We start from the raw sequence: 7,983 nt of genomic DNA on the forward strand, positions 1-7,983 counted from the left end.
ATAACAGTTTTAAAATGCTTCCCATTCACATATATTTATACTTTAAAAGTATCAGAGTCTTTTTCAAAACTTCCACCATTTCAGACAGGGCCAACAAGGCAGGCTCTTAAAGAGGGGTGGAGGGAGAAAGGAATCTCCCAAAGATCTTTCCAGGCAAGGTCACCTTTAAGGTTTTGAGGGTTGTACATAGCCCAGCACTAGGGGGCACAATTCTCATAAACAAGAAACAAACTACCTGCCCAACAATGGATTCCATCTCTCCACCCTGCTCTCACCCAGCACACTTCTTACTGGACCCAACAGGTTGGGAGGGTTCTTACTAAATCTCCCAGGACGGGAGGACTTCCACTTAGTAAGCTATTGGCCTCAAATTTTTTATCTGGCTTCTCATTGACAAATGCTTTGTGGAATTGCTACCTCACCTCTCATATCTCTTATTAACCTAGTCAATGCATATTGCCTCATGTCGGGCTTCCTGCCTGTGTTTCACTCTGGAAGTGAAGTGAGTAGGCAATGGGGAAGGAGCCATGGATATCATCATGGACAGCTCTCTCACCGAGGTGAGAGCAGTGAGCCCAGAGTAGCAGAGAAGATTTCTAACTGAGAGCCCACAACCAAATATGCCTGAGGCTTATAGGTGTCAGTTTTCTCTGATTCTCAGGAACATCAGAAATTAAAGGGCAGAAAACTCTGGTATTTAACTACAGAAGAATATAAAACTAGACCTTGACCCAGATTAGTGGGAGAAGGAAAGCTACTTCGGGCTCTCTGGCCTCAGCCCCACCTCCCACCTGAGTGTGGGTCCCAGAGCAGAGCCCAAGGCCTCCAGCAGACCTCACTCTTCTCCCACTTTGGGTTCCAATGCTCTGCTGAGAAGCCAGACGTTACCTCCTTCATCAGGCCTTGCTGTTCTTCCCCAGCCCTTGCTTCCTCCTTCCTGCACCTGCAGGCAGCTTCCCTCATCACTGTTGACATCACCAAGAGGTGACGGGACATGGTAATGTCACCTCCTCGCCACCCTGACAGGAGCAGCCCTCCAACTTGTCCGATACTTTCAAGCTGTGGTTGATGAGAGTCCAAACATCAAGTTCCTCCAAGTCGAAATTTCTCCTTCTCTCCCCTCTTTCTCTCCCAGCTACGCAGGAATCTCCTCCTTCCCCTCAGGACATCCCACGCTGACATTTTGAATCAGCCAACGGACCAACTGGAAGACACTTGCAGACTACAGAGCTCCGTTGGGTGCAAATCACTGCCTTCCATAGAGGAAAACCAAGAGTGCTTATTGCTTCTGGAAGGGCCCCAGATGTGGGAAAAGAGAGAGCAAGATTAGTGATTGGGTAGGCAGATGTCACCTGTGCTCTTGGAAGTGTGAAGAGAGAAAAGTGGAGGAATGGGGAAACTGAAAAGAAGAGTAGAAATTTAAACAAAAACCCTTAATTTCACATATATTCCTCCAGCAGAGTGCATTCTGACAGCCTCAACTACCCATCTCGGCGTTTGACTCCCAACTGACAATTCCTAGCCCCCATCCCTGCTGAGCTTCCGTGACATCCCAGTGAGTCCCCACTAGGCCCAAAACTAAACTTAGGAGTCCCTTCTCTGCACATGCCCTACACAGCATACCTTGCATACCTTCTTCTTCCTGTTTTCCCCAACTTGGCCAAAGGTACCTGTATCCACCTCACCCCTCCACTAGTCAGCCTTATCTTCTCCCCACCCTACCTCACCCCTACAGGGCAAACTCGAAGAGGTCCCAGTGTATTCCTCTCCATCACCCCCACCACTTCCTTGGCCCAGGCCCACACCATCTCTGGAAAGCTTGTCCTGACAGGTCTCCATCTTTCCAATCTCTCTTTTCACACAGTCTACAGAATCGCTAGAGCTGTCCTTCTAAAAGACAGATGCCACATTGTTACTTCCCTGCTTAAGTCTTTAGTGAATCTTCATCGCCCTCTGGAAGAAAGCTCAGGCACCCAGGGTGGCAAACATACCCTCACGCACGGGCCCCGCTGACTCTTCCAGCTTCATTGCCGGCCACCCTGGGCAGCACCTTACACTCCAAACCTTCAAGACTTATTTTCCCAAATCCAAAAGTTCATATGTGTGTGTGTACGTGTGTGTGTGTGTGTGTGTGTGTGTGTGTGTGTGTGTGTGTTTAGAGAAAGAAAGCATGGCTTAAAGTTTGGCCGCCATCGTAAACAGCACAGTAGCCATCCAGACCAAGAAGTTCATGACCAACTGACAACTTCAGTGGAAACAAACGGTCATTGGGGTTCATCACCCCGGAAAGGCTACAGTACCTAAGACAGAAATTCGGGGGAAACTAGCCAAAATGTCCAAGCCCACCCAGATGTCATCTTTGTATTTGGATTCAGAACCCATTTTGGTGGTGGCAAGACACCTAGCCCTGGAATGGTTTAGGATTCCTTGGAGTGTGCAAAGAAAAATGAGCCCAACCATAGACTTGCAAGACATGGCCTGTGTGAGAGGAAAAAGACATCAAGAAAACAGCGAAAGGAGCACAAGAACAGAATGAAGAAAGTCAGAGGGGCTGCAAAAGCCAATGTGGTTGCTGGCAAAAGTGAGCCAGAGATCGGATAGCAGAAGGAGGAAAGGTTCTGTAGGGACTTTATCTGTGGTGATTGTGCAAATTTTTCATGAGAAGATGAATGAACTAAGAACTTTATAAAAGAGAGAGAGAGCATGGCTGTGAGTGGTGACAGATGTCACCGAAACCCTATGAACTCTGGTTCTGCTCTGCAGGGGGACAGTGGGATTAGATAGGACACCGGGCTGAGCACACTGGGCTAAGAATCCACATTCTAGTCCTGAATCTCTGGGAAAATGACCTCATCGCAGATCTCAATCTTCCCATCTGTAAAGTGAGAAGTTAGAAAAAGGATCTCCTACTCTCTGCCTCTAATGTCTGTGACCCTTCAAAATCCCGTAGTGCCAATGAATTTGATGAGATTCCAGACACAGCAGACTGCAAGGAAGAATGCTCTTGAAGAAGAAGAAGAAGAAGAAGAAGAAGAAGAAGAAGAAGAAGAAGAAGAAGAAGAAGGAGAAGAAGGAGAAAGGGAGAGAGAGAGAGAGGAGAGGAGAGAAGGAAGGAAGGAAGGAAAGAAGGAAGGAAGGAAGGGAAGAAGAAAAAGGAAAGAAAGAAAGAAAGAAAGAAAGAAAGAAAGAAAGAAAGAAAGAAAGAAAGAAAGAAAGGGAGAGAAAGGAAAAAAAGCAAGCAAAAGAAAGAAACTCCTGGAACCTCAGGAAGGGGCAGCAGTGGACAGCTGCACAATCTGCTCTAGCCCTAGATGTCTAAAAAAAATAGATTTTTTTTTTGTTTTATCGAGAATCAAAAGGATGCTCATTTCCTCCACTACTCAAGAATTCTTGAAAAATAGAATGAATGAGGCCTCAAAGTCCTCCTCTCTCACCCAATTCAAGAATCCTCTTTTAACACTCCCGCAGGTGCCCCCTGCTGTTGCTTAGACAATTCCAATGATCAGAAAACCCCACCCTGCAAAGTCCAGCAGAGATGCGCACAGGAAGCGGTAACAAGCTATAACTTGGGAGCCCCGGCACCTGTCCCTGACCCCAGATTTGCCGCTCATGCTGGAACCACAGGGTCTGAAATTCTACCATGAGTTGTTTATTTCTGTGGGTCTCTTAAAATTCAAACACTCTTGGCAGTACTTGCTGTCAAACCGAAGTGTTCATGATTTAGAGAATCCCCTTCCGCTCTTGAGAGCAGAAGGTCAGGTGGGCACCCTGGGTAATTCTAAAAGAAGGGAGACACTGAGGCTGAGGGGGACCAATGCTAAGACAAACTCCAGATACTGGACAATTATTCTGCCAGGACAGGTAGGAATGCATGATGATGATGATGATGGTGATGATAGAAATTAACATAGATGTGCTTAATACGTGCCAACCACTCTTCTTAAGGCTTCACATTCCAGCTCATTGTGAAAACATTTCTACAAAGGGGATAGTTTTTACAGCAAGTCTTTCGAAATAAAGACCTTGATTAAGCACCTTATCTGCTCTGAGAAATGACCCTCCGTCCGAAGATCCAAGCTCCTTTCTTTCATCCCTCTTTCCTTCCTTCTAAAACAGGGAGAAAGGGTACAGCTTTGTAAGTTAATACTATAAATATATCTGTGTGTTGTCTGTGTCTGTGTGTGTGTTATCAGATGTGATTAATTAAACCCATTGTTCAGAGAGATTTTAGACCATCCGAGGAGTAGCTATAAAAGGTGTATGTGACGAGACTCCCATCTAGTGGTTAGAATCAATAATGAAGATTTGGGGAAAACCTAATGTTTGCATTAATAATTAACTGGATGTACAGAAACTAAGCCATCCTCACAATTAAGGTGGTCCCAGGCCCTGGAGACATCTCAACTTGGCCAGCTTTCCAAGACTGCCTGATAATTTGAGTTGAGAGACACTGGGCTGATGAAGACGAGACATCAGGCGAGAAGAGAACAGTAGGAAGGAGAGAAGCACACATTATAATAAGACAACCGCACAACACCTTCTCCAACCCTCCCCAGTGACTGGATGCAAGAAACAGAATAAACCCTCAGCTTCTTATGTGTACAGTTTTGAAGAATTGCTGTCTCAGACTTTTATGGTGTGATAGAGATTTCTAAGTTCTGAAATCGTTTTGAAAACGTTAAAAAGTTTGCTCTGAAAGTTGGAAGAGAATTACTATCAAGTTGCAACAATGCCACCTGCTGGCTGGCCATAATGTGGTAAAGCAATTATGACCTTAACTGTTACTATCACAATGTCCATTGTTATTGGGTATAAGGCTCAGAATGCACAAGTTACAGTAGTAATCACAGACGCACTGCGCATGGAATCTTGGGCAACCTTATATGTTGGGTGCCCAACACTGAACCCAATAACTTGGCAATTAAGTCACTGAAAATACAAACAGCAGGAACAAAAAGGCTTATTTGTTTGCTTCTTGGTGTATTAAAATCTGGTCAGCAAGCAAGTCAGTGTCACCATCAAAGGAAAGTTTGTGTTAGTTCTGGTTCTCAGAGATAGAGATAACAGGTTTGGGAGCACAGCCATTGAACCAGTGCCTGTAAGCACCGGAACGACCTGATGAAGGTGGAAAAGCACTCCAAGTAGCTAGCATTTTACAGAAGTTAGGAAAGTGAACTTAAAGTGGCCTCAAGAATGTGAATTAGTGGTTTCCCAAATACTGGGTGAAATTCCAAAGGTTCCAAAAGAGAGAACATTTAGAACTAAGAAATAATTCAATAAAAATACATAGGAATACTTGGGCACATACAGGTGGCAATCACAAACACTTGCGTGTCCAAGGGAAAATAAGGTGAATGTCAGCAAAAAAATGATGTCAAAAGCCAAACATAATCTTCCCGAGATAGGTGCTCAGGGGTGTGACAGATAAAGACCAGGGAATTGTCTCTCTGTTAGAGGCAATGCAGGGTTATGGCGATTACTCAATGGCCAAAATTATAGAAAACGAACACAAATTGTGGCAGAAAGAGTATTATTTTGTGTAGAAAGAAAGAACTCTGTATTTAAGTGCTAGAACAGGATTTTGAGAAAGTCTGTTTATTCCCTTCTTTGGGATCTCTTAAGATAACTCCTAGAATCCCTTCCCGCTCTGTAATGCCATGATTTCATCCTTGGTTCTAAGTAAACAAAGGAACATTAATTCAGTTCAGGACACTGTCACCAGAAAGCAATATATTTAATCGGTAGTTTATGAATGTGACCTTGGCTAAAAACAACGTCTCCACTACTCACTAACCGAGAGACCCTAACCAAGTTACCTTGCCTCTCTCAACCTATTTATCCGTAGGATGCCTTTTTCAGAGATCTATCCTGCTGATAGACTGAAATGTTTGTGAGCTGTTCAGCACAGTGCCTAGGCCCTAGCAAACACTTTCAAAAGATGGAAGCTTTCATTTACTGAGGAGGAAATGAAAATTAAATTAAAATGAGCCTTTAGAACAATGCTTGACCCAGAGTCAGCACTCAATGTTAATGAAAAGGTATGAATTGCAAATGAAATTTGAACGTAATACAGTTTCATACAGGTGGTGTCATAGTTTCTTGGGAAAAATTTCACCACTAATTATGTGTCTTTGGGCAAGTCACTAAAACCTCTGCATTTCTGTTTCTTCTCTGCAAAATGGGAGTGCAAGTGGATTCGATGACCACTTACGTGTCTTCCAATCAGGTTCTACAAGGAGGTTCTAGACAGTACCGGAGCTTAGTATACACAATAAATATACACTCTGTAAAACTCCAGTTGTGAACTAAGAAATAACCGGTATTATTTGGTATACATGTTTGGTATATATTGGTATATAAATATACCAATAGTATAATTAAAAACTTAACATTCCCAATAGACCTACAATATAAAGTACCAGAAACATAAAAGTCTTTTCATTATTTAAGAGCTGATTAAATAATGAATAATTGCTAGATACAGAATCAAGCACAAACATAGATATTCAAATTTCAATTTTCATATAATTTCCTTTATATTCACACCAAGAAATTAGTTTAAGCCTCTCATTCTGTAAAAATCACATAGTGAGTTTAAATAATCCATATTCCAAATGTGAGGACTCCAAGCTAAAGCCACTTTACTGTAACCGAGGAGTCAGCAAATGATTCCTACAAAGGCCCAGACAATAGATATATTTTAGGCTCACTAGACCCTGGCCTTATATTACAAGAACAGCCCACGTATAAATGAATGGCTGTGACTGCATTCCAATAAATCAGTAATTGTAGACACCGAAATTTGAATTTCATACTGTTTTTAAGCGTCATGAATTATTTTTCATTTTTTTCAACCATCTAAAAAACATTAACACCATTCTTAGCTTGTACGCTATACAAAAAAGGGGAGTATAGGATTTAGCCAGTGGGCCCAAGTTTGCCATCCCTTGCCGTAATTACATACTTTGGGAAAGAATGTGATAATGTAGAAAATCCAGAATTAACAGAATACCCCTCTGGGATTTTCACTGGTTGGTTGGTTGGTTGTTGTTTTGTTGTACTGTTTTCATCTACTATTTTCCTAAGGGTTTTCACCACAAACCAGGGACCCTTTCTCAGTCCTAGGGCAAGGGCATGCACTGGGTTTAAGCAAAAGTTAGGCAAGCCTGACACCTTGAGGTCGTTCCGCAAGTGGCAGGTGCCACCCTGGAAATTAACTAGCAAGGCGCATCTCCTGGGAAGTAGGAATCCAGGAGGGGGCATCCATGCAGATTCAACTCTGCGGTGAGCCAACCAGCAGCTGTTGTTATTGTTGAAATGCGGCAGGATAAAGTCCACAGATCACTGTCTGACTTCTCTCTCCAAAGGGCTGTCTGTAGGGGCATTTCATTCTATTGAAAAAGTAAATAACTTCCAGAGGCTTCCCAACCGAGACCAGAGGGCTCCAAGGACATTCAAGACTTTCCCTGGTCTGGATAAGTCTCCCACCTGCATTTATTAATACATTCTGGAGGAGAGAAAGGGGTATGGAGCACAATGGCCCCATCCCTCTCCCTACAGATGCTTACAAAGGAAAAAGAAGGGAAATTTATAGGACGTAATTGCTATTAAAAATCAGGGGTTTTACTCTGGAGGAGGGTGATAAGGGGCTTTAAGAAGCAAAGGCCAATGATTGAAATGTTACAACAGGTTTGAAGTAAATAAGATTATTCATTGCCTATCCAGGTCAGACTCTCCCAGGGCTATCACACCGTTGTGCTGGGATGCAGCGTTTTGCTCATTTTTGGAAAAGGGTGGTAGAGGTCTTTCCTTCCATACCCCTCTCTCCAGAAGTGTTGAGACTCGAGTTATTCCTATCTTGTAAATTATCCCGGAAAAACAATCCTACAGCTTGCTAGTTCATCCTTTCATTTAATTGAAAGCCATCCTTCCGTGTTTCTGAGAAAGTAGACAGAGGGGACACTTGGAGGGAATTTGGCAGGG

At 43.3% G+C, this 7,983-nt stretch overlaps 1 pseudogene; it reads left to right on the forward strand.

The window, feature by feature from the left end:
- Nucleotides 1–527: 527 nt before the first annotated feature.
- LOC121102828 lies at nt 528–3,027 on the forward strand (annotated as a pseudogene).
- Nucleotides 3,028–7,983: the final 4,956 nt, after the last annotated feature.

This window comes from Ursus maritimus, unplaced genomic scaffold (assembly GCF_017311325.1).
Source record: "Ursus maritimus isolate PB19 unplaced genomic scaffold, ASM1731132v1 scaffold_16, whole genome shotgun sequence".
Classification (NCBI taxonomy): Eukaryota; Metazoa; Chordata; class Mammalia; order Carnivora; family Ursidae; genus Ursus; species Ursus maritimus.